The following is a 26,565-nucleotide window of genomic DNA, read 5'->3' as shown; positions in this document are numbered from 1 at the left end:
AGGAAAGGGCTAAAAAGCCTTCACTAGACCCCTGTACAGCTGTATAATGAGGCCCAGGATTTATAGTGAGGGGACAGTAGTGAGGACCTGTTCCCAGGAGCTACAGTCTGAGGAAAGGGCTAAAAAGCCTTCACTAGACCCCTGTACAGCTGTATAATGAGACACAGGCTTTATAGTGAAGGGTCAGGAGTGAGGGCCTGTTCCCAGGAGCTACACTCTGAGTAAAGGGCCAAAAAGCCTTCACTAGACTCCTGTACAGCCGTATAATGAGGCCCAGGCTTTATAGTGAAGGGACAGGAGTGAGGGCCTGATCCCAGGAGCTACAGTCTGAGGAAAGGGCTAAAAAGCCTTCACTAGACCCTTGTACAGCCGTATAATGAGACCCAGGCTTTATTGTGAAGGGACAGGATTGAGGGCCTGATCTCTGGAGCGACTCTGAGGAAAGGGCTAAAAAGCCTTCACTAGACCCCTGTACAGATGTATGAGACACAGGCTTTATAGTGAAGGGACAGGAGTGAGGGCCTGATCCCAGGAGCTACAGTCTGAGGAAAGGGCTAAAAAGCCTTCACTAGACCCCTGTACAGCTGTATAATGAGGCCCAGGCTTTATAGTGAGTGGACAGGAGTGAGGACCTGTTCCCAGGAGCAACAGTCTGAGGACAGGGCTAAAAAGCCTTCACTAGACCCCTGTACAGCCGTATAATGAGACACAGGCTTTATAGTGAGGGGACAGGAGCTACAGTCTGAGGAAAGGGCTAAAAAGCCTTCACTAGACCCCTGTACAGCTGTATAATGAGGCCCAGGCTTTATAGTGTGGGGAAAGGAGTGAGGACCTGTTCCCAGGAGCTAGTCTGAGGAAAGGGCTAAAAAGCCTTCACTAGACCCCTGTACAGCCGTATAATGAGGCCCAGGCTGTATAGTGAAGGGACAGGAGCGAGGGCCTGTTCCCAGGAGCTACACTCTGAGGAAAGGGCTAAAAAGCCTTCACTAGACCCCTGTACAGTTGTATAATGAGGCCCAGGCTTTATAGTGAGAGGACAGGAGCGAGGACCTGTTCCCAGGAGCTACAGTCTGAGGAAAGGGCTAAAAAGCCTTCACTAGACCCCTGTACAGCCGTATAATGAGACACAGGCTTTATAGTGAAGGGTCAGGAGTGAGGGCCTGTTCCCAGGAGCTACACTCTGAGTAAAGGGCCAAAAAGCCTTCACTAGACTCCTGTACAGCCGTATAATGAGACCCAGGCTTTATAGTGAAGGAACAGGAGTGAGGGCCTGATCCCAGGAGCTACAGTCTGAGGAAAGGGCTAAAAAGCCTTCACTAGACCCCTGTACAGCTGTATAATGAGGCCCAGGCTTTATAGTGAGGGGACAGGAGTGAGGACCTGTTCCCAGGAGCTACAGTCTGAGGAAAGGGCTAAAAAGCCTTCACTAGACCTCTGTACAGCCGTATAATGAGACACAGGCTTTTTAGTGAGGGGACAGGAGTGAGGACCTGTTCCCATGAGCTACAGTCTGAGGAAAGGGCTAAAAAGCCTTCACTAGACCCCTGTACAGCTGTATAATGAGACCCAGGTTTTATAGTGAAGGGACAGGATTGAGGGCCTGATCTCTGGAGCTACAGTCTGAGGAAAGGGCTAAAAAGCCTTCACTAGACCCCTGTACAATGAGACCCAGGCTTTATAGTGAAGGCACAGGATTGAGGGCCTGATCTCTGGAGCTACAGTCTGAGGAAAGGGCTAAAAAGCCTTCACTAGACCCCTGTACAGCTGTATAATGAGGCCCAGGCTTTATAGTGAAGGGACAGGAGTGAGGGCCTGATCCCAGTAGCTACAGTCTGAGGAAAGGGCTAAAAAGCCTTCACTAGACCCCTGTACATCTGTATAATGAGGCCCAGGCTTTATAGTGATGGGACAGGAGTGAGGGCCTGATCCCAGGAGCTACAGTCTGAGGAAAGGGCCAAAAAGCCTTCACTAGACCCCTGTACAGCTGTATAATGAGGCCCAGGCTTTATAGTGATGGGACAGGAGCTACAATCTGAGGAAAGGGCTAAAAAGCCTTCACTAGACCCCCGTACAGCTGTATAATGAGGCCCAGGCTTTATAGTGAAGGAACAGGAGTTAGGGCCTGATCCCAGGAGCTAGTCTGAGGAAAGGGCTAAAAAGCCTTCACTAGACCCCTGTACAGCTGTATAATGAGGCCCAGGCTTTATAGTGAGGGGAAAGGAGTGAGGACCTGTTCCCAGGAGCTACAGTCTGAGGAAAGGTCTAAAAAGCCTTCACTAGACCCCTGTACAGCCGTATAATGAGACACAGGCTTTATAGTGAGGGGACAGGAGTGAGGACCTGTTCCCAGGAGCTACAGTCTGAGGAAAGGGCTAAAAAGCCTTCACTAGACCCCTGTACAGCCGTATAATGAGGCCCAGGCTGTATAGTGAAGGGACAGGAGCGAGGGCCTGTTCCCAGGAGCTACACTCTGAGGAAAGGGCTAAAAAGCCTTCACTAGACCCCTGTACAGCTATATAATGAGGCCCAGGCTTTATAGTGAGAGGACAGGAGCGAGGACCTGTTCCCAGGAGCTACAGTCTGAGGAAAGGGCTAAAAAGCCTTCACTAGACGCCTGTACAGCTGTATAATGAGGCCCAGGCTTTATAGTGAGGGGACAGGAGTGAGGACCTGTTCCCAGGAGCTACAGTCTGAGGAAAGGGTTAAAAAGCCTTCACTAGACCCCTGTACAGCTGTATAATGAGGCCCAGGCTGTATAGTGAAGGGACAGGAGCGAGGGCCTGTTCCCAGGAGCTACACTCTGAGGAAAGGGCTAAAAAGCCTTCACTACACTCCTGTACTGCCGTATAATGAGACCCAGGCTTTATAGTGAAGGGACAGGAGTGAGGGCCTGATCCCAGGAGCTACAGTCTGAGGAAAGGGCTAAAAAGCCTTCACTAGACCCCTGTACAGCTGTATAATGAGGCCCAGGCTTTATAGTGAGAGGACAGGAGCGAGGACCTGTTCCCAGGAGCTACAGTCTGAGGAAAGGGCTAAAAAGCCTTCACTAGACCCCTGTACAGCCGTATAATGAGGCCCAGGCTTTATAGTGAAGGGACAGGAGTGAGGACCTGTTCCCAGGAGCTACAGTCTGAGGAAAGGGCTAAAAAGCTTTCACTAAACCCCTGTACAGCTGTATAATGAGGCCCAGGCTTTATAGTGAAGGGACAGGAGTGAGGACCTGTTCCCAGGAGCTACAGTCTGAGGAAAGGGCTAAAAAGCCTTCACTAGACCCCTGTACAGCCGTATAGTGAAGGGACAGGAGCGAGGGCCTGTTCCCAGGAGCTACACTCTGAGGAAAGGGCTAAAAAGCCTTCACTAGACCCCTGTACAGCTGTATAATGAGGCCCAGGCTTTATAGTGAGGGGACAGGAGTGAGGACCTGTTCCCAGGAGCTACAGTCTGAGGAAAGGGCTAAAAAGCCTTCACTAGACCCCTGTACAGCCGTATAATGAGACACAGGCTTTATAGTGAAGGGTCAGGAGTGAGGGCTTGTTCCCAGGAGCTACACTCTGAGGAAAGGGCTAAAAAGCCTTCACTAGACTCCTGTACAGCCGTGTAACGAGACCCAGGCTTTATAGTGAAGGGACAGGATTGAGGGCCTGATCTCTGGAGCTACAGTCTGAGGAAAGGGCTAAAAAGCCTTCACTAGACAGCTGTATAATGAGACCCAGGCTTTATAGTGAAGGGACAGGATTGAGGGCCTGATCTCTGGAGCTACAGTCTGAGGAAAGGGCTAAAAAGCCTTCACTAGACCCCTGTACAGCTGTATAATGAGGCCCAGGCTTTATAGTGAAGGGACAGGAGTGAGGGCCTGATCCCAGGAGCTACAGTCTGAGGAAAGGGCCAAAAAGCCTTCACTAGACCCCTGTACAGCTGTATAATGAGGCCCAGGCTTTATAGTGATGGGACAGGAGCTACACTCTGATGAAAGGGCTAAAAAGCCTTCACTAGACCCCCGTACAGCTGTATAATGAGGCCCAGGCTTTATAGTGAAGGAACAGGAGTGAGGGCCTGATCCCAGGAGCTACAGTCTGAGGAAAGGGCTAAAAAGCCTTCACTAGTCCCCTGTACAGCCGTATAATGAGACACAGGCTTTATAGTGAAGGGTCAGGAGTGAGGGCCTGTTCCCAGGAGCTACACTCTGAGTAAAGAGCCAAAAAGCCTTCACTAGACTCCTGTACAGCCGTATAATGAGACACAGGCTTTATAGTGAAGGGACAGGAGTGAGGGCCTGATCCCAGGAGCTACAGTCTGAGGAAAGGGCTAAAAAGCCTTCACTAGACCCCTGTACAGCTGTATAATGAGGCCCAGGCTTTATAGTGAGGGGAAAGGAGTGAGGACCTGTTCCCAGGAGCTACAGTCTGAGGAAAGGGCTAAAAAGCCTTCACTAGACCCCTGTACAGCCGTATAATGAGACACAGGCTTTATAGTGAGGGGACAGGAGTGAGGACCTGTTCCCAGGAGCTACAGTCTGAGGAAAGGGCTAAAAAGCCTTCACTAGACCCCTGTACAGCCGTATAATGAGGGCCAGGCTGTATAGTGAAGGGACAGGAGCGAGGGCCTGTTCCCAGGAGCTACACTCTGAGGAAAGGGCTAAAAAGCCTTCACTAGACCCCTGTACAGTTGTATAATGAGGCCCAGGCTTTATAGTGAGAGGACAGGAGCGAGGACCTGTTCCCAGGAGCTACAGTCTGAGGAAAGGGCTAAAAAGCCTTCACTAGACCCCTGTACAGCCGTATAATGAGACACAGGCTTTATAGTGAAGGGTCAGGAGTGAGGGCCTGTTCCCAGGAGCTACACTCTGAGTAAAGGGCCAAAAAGTCTTCACTAGACTCCTGTACAGCCGTATAATGAGACCCAGGCTTTATAGTGAAGGAACAGGAGTGAGGGCCTGATCCCAGGAGCTACAGTCTGAGGAAAGGGCTAAAAAGCCTTCACTAGACCCCTGTACAGCTGTATAATGAGGCCCAGGCTTTATAGTGAGGGGACAGGAGTGAGGACCTGTTCCCAGGAGCTACAGTCTGAGGAAAGGGCTAAAAAGCCTTCACTAGACCCCTGTACAGCCGTATAATGAGGCCCAGGCTGTATAGTGAAGGGACAAGAGCGAGGGCCTGTTCCCAGGAGCTACACTCTGAGGAAAGGGCTAAAAAGCCTTCACTAGACCCCTGTACAGCCGTATAATGAGACACAGGCTTTATAGTGAAGGGTCAGGAGTGAGGGCCTGTTCCCAGGAGCTACACTCTGAGTAAAGGGCCAAAAAGCCTTCACTAGACTCCTGTACAGCCGTATAATGAGACCCAGGCTTTATAGTGAAGGGACAGGAGTGAGGGCCTGATCCCAGGAGCTACAGTCTGAGGAAAGGGCTAAAAAGCCTTCACTAGACCCCTGTACAGCTGTATAATGAGGCCCAGGCTTTATAGTGAGGGGACAGGAGTGAGGACCTGTTCCCAGGAGCTACAGTCTGAGGAAAGGGCTAAAAAGCCTTCACTAGACCTCTGTACAGCCGTATAATGAGACACAGGCTTTTTAGTGAGGGGACAGGAGTGAGGACCTGTTCCCATGAGCTACAGTCTGAGGAAAGGGCTAAAAAGCCTTCACTAGACCCCTGTACAGCCGTATAATGAGGCCCAGGCTGTATAGTGAAGGGACAGGAGCGAGGGCCTGTTCCCAGGAGCTACACTCTGAGGAAAGGGCTAAAAAGCCTTCACTAGACCCCCGTACAGCTGTATAATGAGGCCCAGGCTTTATAGTGAAGGAACAGGAGTGAGGGCCTGATCCCAGGAGCTACAGTCTGAGGAAAGGGCTAAAAAGCCTTCACTAGACCCCTGTACAGCTGTATAATGAGGCCCAGGCTTTATAGTGAGGGGAAAGGAGTGAGGACCTGTTCCCAGGAGCTACAGTCTGAGGAAAGGGCTAAAAAGCCTTCACTAGACCCCTGTACAGCCGTATAATGAGGCCCAGGCTGTATGGTGAAGGGACAGGAGCGAGGGCCTGTTCCCAGGAGCTACACTCTGAGGAAAGGGCTAAAAAGCCTTCACTAGACCCCTGTACAGCTGTATAATGAGGCCCAGGCTTTATAGTGAAGGGACAGGATTGAGGGCCTGATCTCTGGAGATACAGTCTGAGGAAAGGGCTAAAAAGCTTTCACTAGACCCCTGTACAGCTGTATAATGAGGCCCAGGCTTTATAGTGAAGGGACAGGAGTGAGGGCCTGTTCCCAGGAGCTACACTCTGAGTAAAGGGCCAAAAAGCCTTCACTAGACTCCTGTACAGCCGTATAATGAGACCCAGGCTTTATAGTGAAGGAACAGGAGTGAGGGCCTGATCCCAGGAGCTACAGTCTGAGGAAAGGGCTAAAAAGCCTTCACTAGACCCCTGTACAGCTGTATAATGAGGCCCAGGCTTTATAGTGGAGGGACAGGAGTGAGGGCCTGATCCCAGGAGCTACAGTCTGAGGAAAGGGCTAAAAAGCCTTCACTAGACCCCTGTACAGCTGTATAATGAGGCCCAGGCTTTATAGTGGAGGGACAGGAGTGAGGGCCTGATCCCAGGAGCTACAGTCTGAGGAAAGGGCTAAAAAGCCTTCACTAGACCCCTGTACAGCCGTATAATGAGGCCCAGGCTGTATAGTGAAGGGACAGGAGCGAGGGCCTGCTCCCAGGAGCTACACTCTGAGGAAAGGGCTAAAAAGCCTTCACTAGACCCCTGTACAGCTGTATAATGAGGCCCAGGCTTTATAGTGAGAGGACAGGAGCGAGGACCTGTTCCCAGGAGCTACAGTCTGAGGAAAGGGCTAAAAAGCCTTCACTAGACCCCTGTACAGCCGTATAATGAGGCCCAGGCTGTATAGTGAAGGGACAGGAGCGATGGCCTGTTCCCAGGAGCTACACTCTGAGGAAAGGGCTAAAAAGCCTTCACTAGACCCCTGTACAGCTGTATAATGAGGCCCAGGCTTTATAGTGAGAGGACAGGAGCGAGGACCTGTTCCCAGGAGCTACAGTCTGAGGAAAGGGCTAAAAAGCCTTCACTAGACCCCTGTACAGCCGTATAATGAGGCTTTATAGTGAAGGGTCAGGAGTGAGGGCCTGTTCCCAGGAGCTACACTCTGAGTAAAGGGCCAAAAAGCCTTCACTAGACTCCTGTACAGCCGTATAATGAGACCCAGGGTTTATAGTGAAGGGACAGGATTGAGGGCCTGATCTCTGGAGCTACAGTCTGAGGAAAGGGCTAAAAAGCTTTCACTAGACCCCTGTACAGCTGTATAATGAGGCCCAGGCTTTATAGTGAAGGGACAGGAGTGAGGGCCTGTTCCCAGGAGCTACAGTCTGAGGAAAGGGCTAAAAAGCCTTCACTAGACTCCTGTACAGCTGTATAATGAGGCCCAGGCTTTATAGTGAAGGGACAGGAGTGAGGGCCTGATCCCAGGAGCTACAGTCTGAGGAAAGGGCTAAAAAGCCTTCACTAGACCCCTGTACAGCTGTATAATGAGGCCCAGGCTTTATAGTGGAGGGACAGGAGTGAGGGCCTGATCCCAGGAGCTACAGTCTGAGGAAAGGGCTAAAAAGCCTTCACTAGACCCCTGTACAGCTGTATAATGAGGCCCAGGCTTTATAGTGAGGGGACAGGAGTGAGTACCTGTTCCCAGGAGCTACAGTCTGAGGAAAGGGCTAAAAAGCCTTCACTAGACCTCTGTACAGCCGTATAATGAGACACAGGCTTTTTAGTGAGGGGACATGAGTGAGGACCTGTTCCCAGGAGCTACACTCTGAGTAAAGGGCCAAAAAGCCTTCACTAGACTCCTGTACAGCCGTATAATGAGACCCAGGCTTTATAGTGAAGGGACAGGAGTGAGGGCCTGATCCCCGGAGCTACAGTCTGAGGAAAGGGCTAAAAAGCCTTCACTAGACCCCTGTACAGCTGTATAATGAGGCCCAGGCTTTATAGTGAGGGGACAGGAGTGAGGACCTGTTCACAGGAGCTACAGTCTGAGGAAAGGGCTAAAAAGCCTTCACTAGACCTCTGTACAGCCGTATAATGAGACACAGGCTTTTTAGTGAGGGGACAGGAGTGAGGACCTGTTCCCATGAGCTACAGTCTGAGGAAAGGGCTAAAAAGCCTTCACTAGACCCCTGTACAGCCGTATAATGAGGCCCAGGCTGTATAGTGAACGGACAGGAGCAAGGGCCTGTTCCCAGGAGCTACACTCTGAGGAAAGGGCTAAAAAGCCTTCACTAGACCCCCGTACAGCTGTATAATGAGGCCCAGGCTTTATAGTGAAGGAACAGGAGTGAGGGCCTGATCCCAGGAGCTACAGTCTGAGGAAAGGGCTAAAAAGCCTTCACTAGACCCCTGTACAGCTGTATAATGAGGCCCAGGCTTTATAGTGAGGGGAAAGGAGTGAGGACCTGTTCCCAGGAGCTACAGTCTGAGGAAAGGGCTAAAAAGCCTTCACTAGACCCCTGTACAGCCGTATAATGAGGCCCAGGCTGTATGGTGAAGGGACAGGAGCGAGGGCCTGTTCCCAGGAGCTACACTCTGAGGAAAGGGCTAAAAAGCCTTCACTAGACCCCTGTACAGCTGTATAATGAGGCCCAGGCTTTATAGTGGAGGGACAGGAGTGAGGGCCTGATACCAGGAGCTACAGTCTGAGGAAAGGGCTAAAAAGCCTTCACTAGACCCCTGTACAGCCGTATAATGAGGCCCAGGCTGTATAGTGAAGGGACAGGAGCGAGGGCCTGTTCCCAGGAGCTACACTCTGAGGAAAGGGCTAAAAAGCCTTCACTAGACCCCTGTACAGCTGTATAATGAGGCCCAGGCTTTATAGTGAGAGGACAGGAGCGAGGACCTGTTCCCAGGAGCTACAGTCTGAGGAAAGGGCTAAAAAGCCTTCACTAGACCCCTGTACAGCCGTATAATGAGACACAGGCTTTTTAGTGAGGGGACAGGAGTGAGGACCTGTTCCCATGAGCTACAGTCTGAGGAAAGGGCTAAAAAGCCTTCACTAGACCCCTGTACAGCCGTATAATGAGGCCCAGGCTGTATAGTGAACGGACAGGAGCGAGGGCCTGTTCCCAGGAGCTACACTCTGAGGAAAGGGCTAAAAAGCCTTCACTAGACCCCCGTACAGCTGTATAATGAGGCCCAGGCTTTATAGTGAAGGAACAGGAGTGAGGGCCTGATCCCAGGAGCTACAGTCTGAGGAAAGGGCTAAAAAGCCTTCACTAGACCCCTGTACAGCTGTATAATGAGGCCCAGGCTTTATAGTGAGGGGAAAGGAGTGAGGACCTGTTCCCAGGAGCTACAGTCTGAGGAAAGGGCTAAAAAGCCTTCACTAGACCCCTGTACAGCCGTATAATGAGGCCCAGGCTGTATGGTGAAGGGACAGGAGCGAGGGCCTGTTCCCAGGAGCTACACTCTGAGGAAAGGGCTAAAAAGCCTTCACTAGACCCCTGTACAGCTGTATAATGAGGCCCAGGCTTTATAGTGGAGGGACAGGAGTGAGGGCCTGATACCAGGAGCTACAGTCTGAGGAAAGGGCTAAAAAGCCTTCACTAGACCCCTGTACAGCCGTATAATGAGGCCCAGGCTGTATAGTGAAGGGACAGGAGCGAGGGCCTGTTCCCAGGAGCTACACTCTGAGGAAAGGGCTAAAAAGCCTTCACTAGACCCCTGTACAGCTGTATAATGAGGCCCAGGCTTTATAGTGAGAGGACAGGAGCGAGGACCTGTTCCCAGGAGCTACAGTCTGAGGAAAGGGCTAAAAAGCCTTCACTAGACCCCTGTACAGCCGTATAATGAGGCCCAGGCTTTATAGTGAAGGGTCAGGAGTGAGGGCCTGTTCCCAGGAGCTACACTCTGAGTAAAGGGCCAAAAAGCCTTCACTAGACTCCTGTACAGCCGTATAATGAGGCCCAGGCTTTATAGTGAAGGGACAGGAGTGAGGGCCTGATCCCAGGAGCTACACTCTGAGTAAAGGGCCAAAAAGCCTTCACTAGACTCCTGTACAGCCGTATAATGAGACCCAGGCTTTATAGTGAAGGGACAGGATTGAGGGCCTGATCTCTGGAGCTACAGTCTGAGGAAAGGGCTAAAAAGCTTTCACTAGACCCCTGTACAGCTGTATAATGAGGCCCAGGCTTTATAGTGAAGGGACAGGAGTGAGAGCCTGTTCCCAGGAGCTACAGTCTGAGGAAAGGGCTAAAAAGCCTTCACTAGACCCCTGTACAGCTGTATAATGAGGCCCAGGCTTTATAGTGAAGGGACAGGAGTGAGGGCCTGATCCCAGGAGCTACAGTCTGAGGAAAGGGCTAAAAAGCCTTCACTAGACCCCTGTACAGCTGTATAATGAGGCCCAGGCTTTATAGTGGAGGGACAGGAGTGAGGGCCTGATCCCAGGAGCTACAGTCTGAGGAAAGGGCTAAAAAGCCTTCACTAGACCCCTGTACAGCTGTATAATGAGGCCCAGGCTTTATAGTGGAGGGACAGGAGTGAGGGCCTGATCCCAGGAGCTACAGTCTGAGGAAAGGGCTAAAAAAGCCTTCACTAGACCCCTGTACAGCTGTATAATGAGGCCCAGGCTTTATAGTGGAGGGACAGGAGTGAGGGCCTGATCCCAGGAGCTACAGTCTGAGGAAAGGGCTAAAAAGCCTTCACTAGACCCCTGTACAGCCGTATAATGAGACACAGGCTTTATAGTGAAGGGTCAGGAGTGAGGGCCTGTTCCCAGGAGCTACACTCTGAGTAAAGGGCCAAAAAGCCTTCACTAGACTCCTGTACAGCCGTATAATGAGACCCAGGCTTTATAGTGAAGGGACAGGATTGAGGGCCTGATCTCTGGAGATACAGTCTGAGGAAAGGGCTAAAAAGCTTTCACTAGACCCCTGTACAGCTGTATAATGAGGCCCAGGCTTTATAGTGGAGGGACAGGAGTGAGGGCCTGATCCCAGGAGCTACAGTCTGAGGAAAGGGCTAAAAAGCCTTCACTAGACCCCTGTACAGCCGTATAATGAGGCCCAGGCTGTATAGTGAAGGGACAGGAGCGAGGGCCTGTTCCCAGGAGCTACACTCTGAGGAAAGGGCTAAAAAGCCTTCACTAGACCCCTGTACAGCTGTATAATGAGGCCCAGGCTTTATAGTGAGAGGACAGGAGCGAGGACCTGTTCCCAGGAGCTACAGTCTGAGTAAAGGGCCAAAAAGCCTTCACTAGACTCCTGTACAGCCGTATAATGAGACCCAGGCTTTATAGTGAAGGGACAGGATTGAGGGCCTGATCTCTGGAGCTACAGTCTGAGGAAAGGGCTAAAAAGCTTTCACTAGACCCCTGTACAGCTGTATAATGAGGCCCAGGCTTTATAGTGAAGGGACAGGAGTGAGAGCCTGTTCCCAGGAGCTACAGTCTGAGGAAAGGGCTAAAAAGCCTTCACTAGACCCCTGTACAGCTGTATAATGAGGCCCAGGCTTTATAGTGAAGGGACAGGAGTGAGGGCCTGATCCCAGGAGCTACAGTCTGAGGAAAGGGCTAAAAAGCCTTCACTAGACCCCTGTACAGCTGTATAATGAGGCCCAGGCTTTATAGTGGAGGGACAGGAGTGAGGGCCTGATCCCAGGAGCTACAGTCTGAGGAAAGGGCTAAAAAGCCTTCACTAGACCCCTGTACAGCTGTATAATGAGGCCCAGGCTTTATAGTGGAGGGACAGGAGTGAGGGCCTGATCCCAGGAGCTACAGTCTGAGGAAAGGGCTAAAAAGCCTTCACTAGACCCCTGTACAGCTGTATAATGAGGCCCAGGCTTTATAGTGGAGGGACAGGAGTGAGGGCCTGATCCCAGGAGCTACAGTCTGAGGAAAGGGCTAAAAAGCCTTCACTAGACCCCTGTACAGCTGTATAATGAGGCCCAGGCTTTATAGTGAAGGGACAGGAGTGAGAAAAGAGGGGAAAGGAGCAAGAAGAGTCAGACTGCCCATCACTAACCTGCAGAGCCGCACTCCACATATATGGCTGCTCTGTGCGCACAGGACCTGGGATGAGGTCACAGGAGGGGAGGAGTCAGGGGTCACATGATCAGGGGCCTCATTGTGTGCAGGGCTCTGCTGTGCTGGATGTCATGGTGCTGGATGAGGGGAAATTTATGTGGGGTCAGGAGGGGTTTACAGGGTGGATGTAGCAGAGCCGTGTTTGTATGAGGTATGCGGAGCGGAGCCGTGTGTGTACGAGGTGTACGGAGCGGAGCCGTGTGTACGAGGTGTACGGAGCGGAGGCGCGTGTGTACGAGGTGTACGGAGCGGAGGCGCGTGTGTACGAGGTGTACGGAGCGGAGGCGCGTGTGTACGAGGTGTACGGAGCGGAGGCGCGTGTGTACGAGGTGTAAGGAGCGAGGCCGCGTGTGTACGAGGTGTACGGAGCGGAGCCGCGTGTGTACGAGGTGTACGAAGTGGAGCCGCGTGTGTACGAGGTGTACGGAGCGGAGCCGCGTGTGTACGAGGTGTACGGAGCGGAGCCGCGTGTGTACGAGGTGTACGGAGCGGAGGCGCGTGTGTACGAGGTGTACGGAGCGGAGGCGCGTGTGTACGATGTGTACGGAGCGGAGCCGCGTGTGTACGGGGTGTACGGAGCGGAGCCAGTTGTGTACGAGGTGTACGGAGCGGAGTCGCGTGTGTACGAGGTGTACGGAGCGGAGCCGCGTGTGTACGAGGTGTACGAAGCGGAGGCGCGTGTGTATGAGGTGTACGGAGCTGAGGCGCGTGTGTATGAGGTGTACGGAGCTGAGGCGCGTGTGTACGAGGTGTACGGAGCTGAGGCGAGTGTGTACGAGGTGTACGGAGCTGAGGCGCGTGTGTACGAGGTGTACGGAGCGGAGGCGCGTGTGTATGAGTTGTACGGAGCGTAGCCGCGTCGAGGTGTACGGAGCGGAGGCGCGTGTGTACGAGGTGTACGGAGCGGAGCCGTGTGTGTACGAGGTGTAAGGAGCGAAGCCGCGTGTGTACGAGGTGTACGAAGCGGAGCCGCGTGTGTAAGAGGTGTACGGAGCGGAGCCGTGTGTGTACGAGGTGTACGGAGCAGAGCCGTGTGTGTACGAGGTGTACGGAGCGGAGCCGTGTGTGTACGAGGTGTACGGAGCGGAGGCGCGTGTGTACGAGGTGTACGGAGCGGAGCCGCGTGTGTACGAGGTGTACGGAGCGGAGCCGCGTGTGTACGGAGCGGAGCCGCGTGTGTACGAGGTGTACGGAGCGGAGCCAGTTGTGTGCGAGGTTTACGTAGCGGAGTCGTTTGTGTACGAGGTGTACGGAACGGAGGCGTGTGTGTACGAGGTGTACGGAGCGGAGGCGTGTGTGTACAAAGTGTAAGGAGCGAAGCGCAGCCATGTATCTGTATACAGATACAAACCAGACAGGTACGAGGTGTAAGGAGCGAAGCCGCGTGTGTACGAGGTGTACGGAGCGGAGCCGCGTGTGTACGAGGTGTACGAAGCGGAGCCGCGTGTGTACGAGGTGTACGGAGCGGAGCCGCGTGTGTACGAGGTGTACGGAGCGGAGCCGCGTGTGTACGAGGTGTACGGAGCGGAGCCGCGTGTGTACGAGGTGTACGGAGCGGAGGCGCGTGTGTAAGAGGTGTACGGAGCGGAGCCGTGTGTGTACGAGGTGTACGGAGCAGAGCCGTGTGTGTACGAGGTGTACGGAGCGGAGCCGTGTGTGTACGAGGTGTACGGAGCGGAGGCGCGTGTGTACGAGGTGTACGGAGCGGAGCCGCGTGTGTACGAGGTGTACGGAGCGGAGCCGCGTGTGTACGGAGCGGAGCCGCGTGTGTACGAGGTGTACGGAGCGGAGCCAGTTGTGTGCGAGGTTTACGTAGCGGAGTCGTTTGTGTACGAGGTGTACGGAACGGAGGCGTGTGTGTACGAGGTGTACGGAGCGGAGGCGTGTGTGTACAAAGTGTAAGGAGCGAAGCGCAGCCATGTATCTGTATACAGATACAAACCAGACAGGCCTAAATGCATCTGCACTAATACAGGGTGCAGCGGACCCAAGTATCAACCAATACCTTACATCTATTGATATGTTTTTTGTGCACTTTTTATATTTTTTCCAGGGTGCAGTTGGGCCCAAATGGTTCTGCAAACTAGTGGCCTCTGTTCACATGGGATGCATTCTAGTTGGCCCTTGGCAGCCCCCCTATATGGTGTTACTAAGAGGTTGTGAACCAGAAGCCCTGCATTCCCTGTGTGAACACTGACACATGCGGATTCTTTCTTCTGCACTGGTGTACCACACGGCCAATCCCTGATTGTAGGCTGGCTGTGTCATTTGGTATTTATGCACCTGTGCAGCTGCCATTTTACTTGGGTCCGCTGCACCCTGTATTAGTGCAGATGCATTTAGGCCTGTCTGGTTTGTATCTGAATTTTTTGGAGGATTTTTTTCCTCTTTTTGAGGTTTTCATGTATCTGTATACAGTGACCAATGAGCACTATATACTGTGACTGATGGGCACTATATAGTGTGACTGATGGGCACTATATACTGTGACTAATGGGCACTATATACAATGACAGATGGGCACTATATACAGTGACTGATGAGCACTATATACTGTGACTATTGAGTACTATATACTGTGACTGATGAGCACTATATACTGCGACTAATGAGCACTATATACAGTTACTGATGAGCACTATATACTGTGACTGATAGCACTATATACTGTTGTGAGTTTATTCTCACCAGTTGTGAGTTCCCCTTCTGGACTCCCTCTGGTGGTGACGGGAGGTGGTGCGGCTGGTTTGCTCGGTGGAGATCTGCCACCTGAGAATGAGGATGACGATTGATCTCAGGATTCTCAGATTGGATTTAAGACAGCTGACGCCCTATTCAGTTGCTGGTGATTCCTTCAGGCTTGTCAGCTCTTGGTTTTCAGCTCTGTTCCAGTCATCTAAAGCTAAGTTTTTCTGCTAATGTTCACACTTGATTTTGTTGGTCTATTCAGTTTTTTGTGTGGTCTGCCATCCCCGACTGGGGGCTGAGCTGAATTTCCACTCTTATTTATCAGTATTTTGCCAATTGGCTTTTTGTCCCTTACTAGTTCGGTCTCTTTTTGCTCTGTCTCAGAATATTCCTGAGTGCTGATATAGTGGGAGAAGTCTAGTGACTTCATTGTTAATTTTGCTATCAGAAGTGTTGGACATTATTTTTGTAGGGTTTTTTGCAGGTTGCAGACAGTGACTTGCCTTTCCTTTCCTGTCTAGTTAGTTTGGGCCCCATCATTTGCTCAGCCTATTTTCCTGCCTGTGTTTGTGCCTTCATCTTGTTTCACCGCCAATACATGTGTGGGGGCTATCTATTCCTTTGGGGTCTGCTCTGGGGCAGTTAGTTTTCCCTTTTCTTGCTTATGTAGTCCTCCGGCGGTGACGAGGCGTCTAAGAACATCGTAGGCACGCTCCACGGCTACTGCTAGTTGTGTGGTAAGATCAGGGATCTGCAATCTGCATAGTTACCAACTTCTCTGGTTTTCTGTGGCTTAACTTGTTTTGTTTTTTTTTCTCCTCGGTGACCCATTCATAACACCTGTGCTTTCTTTTTGTGTTCTAATTTTCATTTCAGGTAGAAGGGTCAAACTGCGGCATCAATCGATATCTAAGGCGGATTTCATGGACCTCATGTGTGAGTAGAGCACTACTCAGAACAGTTTATTGTTGCTTCCCTTCTCGGGGGGCCTGCTCGATTCACTTTGATATATCTTGACTGTGATTGAGGGGGCAGGCATTGCTTCAAGAGATGGGAATGAGGTGTTTATACATGAGGCCTGTGACACTGGCGTCATCATAATCACTCCCCCCCCCTTTTGAAATGTTAATTGTCTCAAATCAACATGGTTTATGTTACTGTTATTTGCACTGGCATTGACCAGTGCACTACCCCAGTTAAAGTAAAGTTAATACCACTATACTCCAATTACTCCTTGTTATTGCCCACGTCCTCCCCTGGTTGGTCCTGTGAGGTCACACTGCAGAACAAAGGTCTGCACACTCACTTCAATTTATATGGAAGCTAATCAAAGTACACAAAAATTAGCAAGCTTTAACACGCATGGCTTAAATTCACCTATCCCAAGAGCACAGACACTGAATTGGTTGAAAAAAGAAAATTTTTTTTTTTTTTAAACCAGTTATTTTTATTTAGGTTTCAAAAGATTTTAAACAATAAACAGTGGATATCAATATACATGTAACAATTCACATATCTTGTAGTAATACAATCAAAGCCATCCCCCCCTCCCCCCTCCCCCAATACTCCTTATGCCGGGTATACTTGAGAGTCTTAGCAATCATATCACCGCCATCCAGGCAGACCATATTTTTTCGAAAGTTCTTTCACCATGCCTTCGCCTGTAAATGCTTTCCTCTAAATGCATTACCGTACGTGTCTGAGCAATAAATTCCCTCCTAGTGGGGGGTTCCGAATCCTTCCATTTTCGTGCTATTAGTTTGCGTGCCACATACAGCAACCTCGCTATTGCCACTTTGTAATGTTCTGAGACAGGTATCCCATCCACCTCCCCCAAAACACACAGCACTGGATTACTGTCGAGCGTACATGCATATGCTCTCTCAATTTTGTTGATAACGACCAGCCAGTATGCCACCAGCCGCGGACACGACCATAGCATATGTAACAGTCCGGCCTGGTCTGTGCCATATCTAGGGCAGCTAGAGTCTCCCCTCAAGCCCGCCTTGAATAGGACCAGCGGTGTTTTGTATGTTCTATGTATTACATATAATTGGGAGAGCCGTGCCTGCTCGCTTAGAGAGATCTTCGGGACATATTCAAGAATAGCCTCCCATTGTTCTGTTGTGAGGGTACCCACCTCCCTTTCCCATTTACTCTTTGCAGTGAGGTGATTGTCCCCCAGATAGGAGTGTAGTAAATCATGATATATGCTCGATATAACTCCCCTCGTCCCTCCCTTCATACACACAAAGTCTAGTACAATGTCGCCCTGAACCGTCATGGCTCCCAATCTACACTGTGCCCTCCAAGCATGTCGAAGCATATAGTATTGAAACCCCCATACCGAAGGCAAATCAAATTCCTCTCTCAATGTCTCAAAGGTCTTCAGGTCTGTTCCACTCTGCAGCTGTCACACATATCTCACTCCTTTCGCCTTCCAATTGCCCATTTGACGCAGCTTATTAAGTTCGAAAAAAGAAAATTTTAATATTCTTCTTTTACAAGAAACGCACTTTCAAATTGAGAAACTTCCCTCTTTTGATAATTCATATTACAACCAGTGGTACCACGCCACATCCCCCCAGAAGAGTTCTAGAGGGGTGTCAATTGCATTTGACAAGAATACTTCTTTTTTACTATCTGACTCACTGGTTGACCCAGAGGGGAGATATATTTTTATAAAAGGCCTACTGGCAGGACCCTTGGTCACTATTGGCAACTTATACGCCCCCAACAAATCAAATAGATTACATCCAAACCAAATTCATTCCGCTCCTTCTTAGAGGGCATACCACTTCTTGGAGGGGACCTTAAAATACCTCTAGACCCAATCTTGGACTCGTCCATAAAAAAATGTCAGATTTCATACCAAAATATTATCAGGATAAAGAAATCCCTGCATAGTCTTTCATTAATAGATGTGTGGCGACATATGCACCCTAATGACCTTGACTACACTTTTTTCTCCCATCCCCATAATTCCTACCACAGAATCGATTATATTTTCCTACCAAGATCTTTGTTGCCGAACCTATTTAAAGCAGAAATTCTTCCCTCAGTACACTCGGACCACTCGATAGTTGCAGTATGGTTTTCAACTTCAAAACCCCATTCCGGGTATCGCTCATGGAGGCTAAATGATTCAATTCTAACCTCAGACACTAACAAACAACGAATCAGAAACATTCTAACAGACTATTTTAAGAATAATGTTTCTCCAGAGGTGAGCTTTCCAATGATATGGGAGGCTCACAAAGGAGTGGTCAGAGGGGAACTCATTTCTATAGCTTCTCACCTCAACAAACAGTGCAAAAAGGCAATACAAGATCTTTATGAAGAGATAGTTAATTTAGAAAAACAACATAAAAGAACGTTACTGCGTCAGAATCTGGAGGCACTGGCAGCCAAGCGCTTACAACTAAAGGATCTGCTAAATAAGCAGTCCGCAAAGCAGTACATTAGTTGGAGAAATCGTATGTATGTACATGGCGATAAGGCCTCCAGACTTATGATGTCATTAATCAAAGTTAGACAAGCCAAGACTTTTATTCACTCCCTGAAAACCTCCAGTGGCAGTAAAACATCTGACATTGGCCAAATTTCAGAGGAATTTTTACAATATTATTCAAGACTTTACAATTTGAAACCTGATGAATCTGACGCGGACAGGTTACGAAAACAAGCAGAAATCCAGTCCTTTTTAGCTAGCCTTAATCTCCCCAAACTTCCATAAAAAAGCAACAAAAATTCCTCACTAGGCCCTTCTTCCAGGGGGAGGTCCGATCCACTCTTTCGAACAGTCCCTCAGAGAAGGCCCCCGACCCCGATGCATTTCCTGCTATCTATTATAAAACCTTTTGTGAGGCCCTAGAACCTCACTTACTTAATCTTTGTAATGAAATACTCCAAGGTAACTCCTTTCCTCCCCAATCCCTGGAAGCTCATATTTCTCTAATCTACAAGTAAGGCAAGGACCCAGAACTTTGTAGTAACTACAGACCCATTTCCTTACTGAATGTGGATCTAAAAATCTATGCTAGTATGCTCGCGAGGTGCATTGCAGAGTATTTACCTAAACTGATCTCCCCAGATCAGACCGGCTTCATTAGAGGTAGAAAGGGCAAGGAAAATGCATGGAGAGTTCTACATTTGATGCAATATTCTGATTTCCATAAGATACCCTTGGTGCTACTAGGAACAGACACGGAAAAAGCTTTCGACAGAGTGGATTGGACCTTCTTGCAGGAAACCCTCCTTAGCTTTAATTTTCCCCCTCTGCTGGTAGCGGCAATATTGCAAATGTATTCTCACCCCACAACAAGAATTAAACTTAATAACTCCCTTACCAACTCATTTGAGATTCATAATGGAACAAGGCAGGGATGCCCTCTCTCGCCGTTATTATTCATAATGGTGATGGAGCCGCTTATCAAAGCTATAAATTTGTGCAAAGACATAGAGGGGGTGTCCATACGGGGTTTAACGCATAAAACCATGGCCTTTGCTGACGATTTATTAGTCACAATGACTTGTCCCCACAGAGGCATACCAGCCCTTATGCGAATTCTGGAGAGATACGGCTCTCTGTTTAATTTCAAAATTAACCCATCTAAATCCGAAGCACTGGTCATACATATACCTGCTAGCACTATAAATGATTTTAAGTCACAATTCCCCTTCCACTGGCCGGGCAATTGTATAAAGTATCTAGGTATTAAAATTAGTCCGTCATTTAAAGACTTATTCAATTTAAATTATAAACCGCTTCTTAGTTTAGTTGCAGACCAGACTAAAAGATGGAGGGCCCCGTACTTATCTTGGATGCGCAGAAAAAACCTGATCAAGAGCATCCTCATGCCTAAATTAATCCATCTATTTCAGATGCTGCCTATAGATTTGCCCAGGTCGTTCCTAGCCCAGATCAATTGTTCTATCTTTAACTATATTTGGAATAAACATAGGCCGAGACTTAACTCACATACACTCTCATTGCCCAGAGGGAAAGGTGGCATGGGAGCCCCTAATATCCGCACTTACTATTTGACTGCTGTCCTATCAAGGACTGTCGAATGGGTCAAGAAGACTGGAGAGAAACCCTGGCTCAATATTGAAGAGCAGATGGCGCTGACTCAATTGCGCTCTGTTATCCTCTCTCCTGCAGCAACACCTAAAATTACCTTCCCGAATCTCCATACTAAGGCGGCGATTAAATGCTGGAAGTCAGTGGCATTTTATTTAGCGCCGACCCCCTCTCTGCTTGCTAAAGTTTCAGATGTCATGGCAGCGGGATTGGTGAAACCTACATCAACAGATAAATCACCTCTATTGGATCAGTTATATAAGGAGGGGACTATTATACCATTTCAAGATATGAAAGCACTACCCACAATTTCTAATTATACCTTCCTACATTATGAATCTCTAAGGAAGTCGCTACGCCAAGCCATGATAAATGGCGACATGACCTTTAACCACTTTTGAAACACTGTGCTCCCAAGCAAAACCCCGAAAAAAGTGCTCTCCGCCCTCTATAATATGTTGCTTGTACAGCAAGTTTCTCAAAAAAGAGCCTTTGTGCGGAGATGGGAAAGAGAGTTAGGTCACTCTTTTTCTGACTCCCAAACTAACCTAATATATAAATTTTCATATGGCCCTTCACACTGTGTGAGAGCTCAAGAAAATAGCTATAAAATATTGACTCACTGGTATACAACACCCCTCATGTTACACAAATGGCTTCCCACCTTGTCGGACTTGTGTTGGAGATGCGAGAAGGACAGAGGGTCATATCTACATATCTGGTGGTCCTGTCACACCATACAAAAATTTTGGAACACGGTATCCCAGGTTTTCAATGAGGTAGTACGTACCTATATAAAATTCACACCGGAACATGTTTTCCTCAATCTTCCAATTGTTCCAAATAATAAAGCCATATCTAAACTGGCCTCCTTCATACTTTCAGCCGGCAAGCTCCTCCTACCTCCATTTTGGCATATGTCTAATATTCCAAGCTTGAGCCAGTTATTAGCTAAAATTGACCAACTGTATCATTCTGAAGAATTGGTAGCACTTTCTACACATAGCTTTTCTGCCTTCTAGCATGTCTGGACTCCTTGGGTGTCGTACAGGAAATCAGAAAAATTCATTTCTATGAATACGCCTGACCCTACATCTTGAATCTTAGACTTGAGCAGTGTGTCTACGGACCTCCCACCAACCTCCCCTGCCCCTCGACTCCCTCCCCTCCCCCCATCTGTTCTATTGGTACACTCCTGTGGGTTTTTTTCACCCCTTTCTTTAGGCCCTGATTTGGTTCCTGCTAAGTCAATTGTTTCATCAGAAGGTTTATTATTGAACATTGGGGCACCTGTTCTGTTCCAAATGTATGTTTATGTGTTAATAACAAGTAAGAATTGATTGTTCTTCATGGTAACGATGTTCTGACGGCGAAGTGGGTGTTTACATCGCTGTAGATTGGGTCAATCTTCAGCTTTTTCATTACCATTCTTGAGACCAGCACGGTCCTCTGAACACTGTATTGTTTACTTGTGCTGTATTACGCCTGCATTGTTGGATTTACTGCATTGCTGTCATGTTACCAATAATTTTCAGTAAATAAAACATTGAAAACAAAAGAACTGCCAGGCTGCTCAGGTCACCCCCACTGTCCATACTTATAGAAACATACAGACCATTAATACCCAGAAACTTATGAAGAACTTGCAGTCTTCATTGGCCCCTATCTCCTCCCTCTCATTTGCTGATTCTACATTGAAGCATTTCAATGAAACACTTCAAAGTGCCCTGGATGAATTTGCACCCCCTATAAATAGAACACCACAACACAGACTGCGACAACCATGTCACACCCTGCAAACACGTTTCCTGCAGCGGTGCTCCAGGTGCGCTGAACATCTGTGGAGAAAATCCAATCTACACGAAGATTTCATCCATTATAAGTTTATGCTTAGAACATACAACACTGCCCTTCACCTCTCCAAACAAACCTATTTCAACACCCTCATCACCTCACTGTCCAATAACACGAAACGTCTCTTTGACACTTTTCATTCTCTACTCAACCCAAGAGTATGGGCCCCAACCACGGAGCTCCAAGCTGATGATCTGGCCAATTACTTCAAAGAAAAAATTGACCAGATTCGACAGGAAATTATCTCCCAATCTCCTCATACCATGCACTGTCCTCCCTCCCCCACTGCATCTAGCTCACTCTCTGATTTTGAACCAGTCACAGAAGAAGTAAGCAGGCTCCTTGCATCTTCTCGCCCAACCACTTGCACCAGTGACCCATTTCCATCACATCTCCTCCAGTCCCTTTCCCCTGCTGTCACCCCTCACCTAACTAAAATATTTAACCTCTCTCTCTTCTGGTATCTTTCCCTCCTCATTTAAGCATGCCATCATACATCCACTTCTTAAAAAACCGGCCCTCGACCAAAACTGTGCCGCTAACTATAGAGCTGTCTCTAATCTTCCTTTCATCTCTAAACTCCTGGAATGCCTGGTCCACTCCCATCTTATCCGCTATCTCTTTGACAACTCTCTTCTCGACCCTCTCCAATCCGGTTTCCGCTCTTTACACTCTACTGAAACTGCCCTCACTAAAGTCTCTAATGATCTACTAACAGCTAAATCAAATGGTCATTACTCCATGCTAACTCTCTTTGATCTCTCTGCAGTATTCGACACTGTGGATCATCAGCTCTTCCTCACTATGCTCCGTTCCATTAGCCTCAAGAACACCGTTCTCTCCTGGTTCTCCTCCTATCTCTCTGACCGCTCCTTTACTGTATCTTTTGCCAGTTCCTCCTCCTCTCACCTTCCCCTTACTGTTGGGGTTTCTCAAGGATCGGTTCTAGGCCCCCTCCTCTTCTCCTTGTACACTGCCCCTATTGGTCAAACAATCAGTAGAATTGGTTTCCAGTACCATCTCTAAGCTGATGACACCCAATTATATGCTTCTTCTCCTGACATCACGCCAGCCTTTCTAGAAAACACCAGCGATTGTCTAAACGCTGCATCTAACATCATGTCCTCACTATATCTGAAACTGAACCTGTCAAAGACTGAACTCCTTGTGTTTCCTCCCTCTACTAATGTACCTATACCCGACAATGCCATTTCTGTGTGTGGTTCCACTATTACTCCCCAGCAACATGCCCGCTGTCTTGGGGTTATACTTGACTTTGAGCTTTCCTTTGCCCTCCACATTTGATCACTGGCTCGCTCTTGTCATCTGCACCTCAAAAACATTTCTAGAATTCGACCTTTTCTTACTTTTGACTCTGCAAAAACTCTTACTGTTTCTCTTATTCTGTTAGGGCTGGCGGAACGCACCAGATTATAAAATAGTAGAGAATTCGTTCGCAGCCCGGGGTCCACCGTGCAGAGGTGGTACACTGCTGCTAGGTAATGGCGGAAGGGAAGAGCAGCGTGAAAACAGTCACACGTGGGTTACGTCGCCCAGTGTGAACAGGAGCGGATTCTGTTACTTCACAGAACCACACAGCTGCTTGAAAGTGAATGCCGGAGCCTGTTTAGCTCACAGAGCCCGACCACAGAGCGCACAGCAAACAGCCACAGAACTCCACCCCAAGGCACGGGGTTAGAGTCCTTCTAGGCCACTGAGCGCGCGGCATCGCTGTCACGAACGCCACTATGGACGCTGGCTAAGGAGTGCGGAGCACTTGCTCTGAGGCGTGCCGAGTCACTGATAGTGACTAATATCTGACTCAACTCTGTCCTACCTACGCCTAAGCCTGGGCGCTAGCAGGCTAGGCTGCACAACACATGCGTACCAAGGGTAGGGGTTTCATAATGACTCAGTCACCAGAGACATTCATACGTGCATCCATCACTCACTCCTTATAGTCAGAAAATACTGGCTATCCTAGCGCATGGCCGAGCGGCCATGCAAACCTTTTACAGCCGCGAGCATCCGGGACCTTCCTGGCTTTCTGGATGGGCCAATCTGAACACAAGCAGGACCTGAGCACGTGACCTTCGATCTCCAATGGGAGCTCACACCACGGGCATGCTCAGTGGCCCGACATGAGGACTTAGTCCCTGGAGAATCTCGCTGCTGAGCAGCATGCAATGCCATAGCTGTGCCAGAGGTGGCAGCAGCAAGCAAACCCACGGAGCTGGTCTGGGCAGAGCGCCGGGACTGACGAGTTTGCTGAGCAAGCTCCTCTGCGGCAGGAGAGGAATGGGAGAGCGCCGAAAGTAAGGCTCGGGATTGTCGCTGTGCAGTGACAGAAATCGGATGCCTAACATATTCATTCTCGTCTTGACTATTGTAACTCTCTTCTAATCGGTCTCCCTCTTACCAAACTCTCCCCTCTCCAATCTGTCTTGAATGCAGCCAGATCATATTCCTCACCAATTGTTACACCGATGCCTCTACCTTGTGCCAGTCATTACACTGGCTACCCATCCACTCCAGAATTCAGTATAAACTTATTACCCTCACCCACAAAGCCCTCCATGGCTCAGCACCACCCTACAGCTCCTCCCTTGTTTCAGTATACCACCCTACCCGCGCCCTCCGTTCTGATGATGACCTGAGGTTAGCATCCTCAATAATCAGAACCTCCCACTCCCGTCTCCAAGACTTTACACGTGCTGTGCCAATTCTTTGGAATGCACTTCCCAGGTCAATACGATTAGTCCCCAATCTCCATCATTTTAAGTGTGCCCTGAAAACGCATTTATTCAGACTGGCCTTTCGCCTCAACACATTAACCTAATCTATCCCTGTGTGGCACAGCCAAAAGTCTTACCATAACCAGGTTCCCCGCATCATGTTCCCACATGCTTTATGCATCCATTAGCCCTCTGTGTCTGTACTGTTACACACTTAACATTATGGCTGGTACATACAATCAGGGCAACTGTTACCACCCTCCTTTCGTGTCTACCTCTTTCCTCATACACTGTAAGCTTGCGAGCAGGGCCCTCATTCCTATTGGTATTTGTTATAATCTATGTGATTATTGTTATGCTGTAATGTCTATTGTCTGTACAAATCCCCTCTGAAATGTAAAGTGCTGCAGAATATGTTGGCGCTATAGAAATAAAATGTATTATTTTCTTTTTTTTTTCCCGAATCATTTTTATTAGATTTTCAAGTGATTCATACAGATGAACATTTCTGTAAACATATATTATCTCACAAATAAAGGCAGTTTGTGATCGAATCCCCATAATAACATAACCCCCAAAATAATAGAGAAATTAAAATCATGTTTACGCGCAACTCAGGTCCCCCTCCTCATCTCTGGCATGTGTTCATTCACCTTGTTTCAGACCTTCAGTTTCCCCAACGTACCCCTTATGCTTTCGAGTAAATACCAGTTCGAGTATATAAATGGGTTCATTACCTCTCTTCTTTCATCTTTTGTCATGTTATTCTCAATAAACCTCCTCCATTTCCCCATGAATTTAGCTGTTTCCCTGTCTTTGTTTCTTATCGCCTCTCTTTTATCAATGTCCAATGCTTTTTTAAGGCCCAGTATCATGTCTTTCCCGTCTGGAAGCGTTTGCGTTAGCCAGTTCCTCAGGATTAATCGTTTGGCCAGTAATGCTATGACATGAAATAAATTAGGAATGCTCTCTTCCCTCCGCCTATTTCCCGTATGGTGCAGTATCCAACATATGGGCTCAAGTTTCACCTTGACCCCACAGATTTCCTCGGTGAGCCTCTGTACCATCGCCCAAAAATTCTGTGTATATTGACAGTGCCACATCCCATGGATCATGTCAGTTCTTTCTTTCTGACATTTAGGGCATTTCTCTTTTCTGTTTGGGCAATTTGCTGAAGGAGGAATGTTAAAACCAAGCACTAGGCCATGCATAATTCGAAATTGGCTGTCTCTCCATTTTTCAGAGATGATGTGTTTCCTTACTCTTCCCCAGCCCTCCAAAATACATTCCATCCCGTCCTCTGAGTGTAGTTCTCGAGTCCAACCGCGAAACATTTTGTCTGACCCTGATGGTAACAGGATTTCCCTTACATAACTATATATTTTTGAAATATTCACATCCTGTATGTCCCAATTGGTCATCGTGTCAAATTCGTTAGTCCCTATTTCTTTGGTCACCTCCCGAAGTTTTCCCATAATGTGAAATCTCACTTGGTTATATTGGAGGATTTGAGACTCTTTGAGACTGAATTTCTCTAAAACCTCTGCCCCCTTCAACCACCTGCCTTCCGCCTCATGTAACAGATCACCCACTTTTTTCACCCCCTTCCTCTTCCACTCTTCAAACAAAGCATTCTCACGTCCTAACTTGAAATCTATGTGTGCCCATATGTTCAGGTGTTTGGAAATTGACCAAGACAATTTGAATTTCTTCCTCACCGCCTTCCATGTCATGAGAGTGTCTCTAAAAATCAGTGAGTGTTTAGCTTCACTCGGCACCCCACTCAAGGAAGCGTGCAGTAGCGAAACTTTATCCCACGGTTTGCACAGTTGGGATTCCATAGCGTTGTCTGAATACCTCGATGTGCCCTTTATCCAATCAATTATATGACGTGTCAGACAAGCCAAATTATAACCACGTACATTGGGTAGACCTACCCCCCCTCTATCTTTATGACCCATCAATACTCTGGCGCGTAGTCTCGGCTTTTTGCCCCCCCAAATGAACTTTGAGAAGGCCCTATTAATTCTGTTACAATCTACATGTTTAATCAGAAGGGGTATGGTTTGCATGGGATATAACAGTCTGGCAAAACTCACCATCTTCAAGAGATGGCATCTCCCCAAGAACGA

General features: G+C 48.7%; 1 protein-coding gene across 1 annotated transcript in view; it reads right to left on the bottom strand.

Annotated features, from left to right (window-relative positions):
- The window catches only part of LOC141072995 (uncharacterized), a 40,591-nt gene extending 28,446 nt beyond the window's left edge, over nucleotides 1-12,145 (bottom strand). Inside the window, exon 1 of the mRNA XM_073560266.1 lies at nucleotides 12,012-12,145. The gene's annotated coding sequence lies outside the window, so the exon portion shown is untranslated. The remainder of the gene's footprint in view (nucleotides 1-12,011) is intronic.
- Between the last annotated feature and the right edge of the window lie 14,420 nt (nucleotides 12,146-26,565).

The sequence above is a fragment of the Dendrobates tinctorius genome, unplaced genomic scaffold (genome assembly GCF_039654945.1).
Source record: "Dendrobates tinctorius isolate UK_male_01 unplaced genomic scaffold, ASM3965494v1 ptg000294l, whole genome shotgun sequence".
Lineage (NCBI taxonomy): Eukaryota > Metazoa > Chordata > Amphibia > Anura > Dendrobatidae > Dendrobates > Dendrobates tinctorius.
The sequence above is the reverse complement of the archived record's forward strand: the minus strand, read 5'-3'. Positions and strand labels throughout refer to the sequence as shown.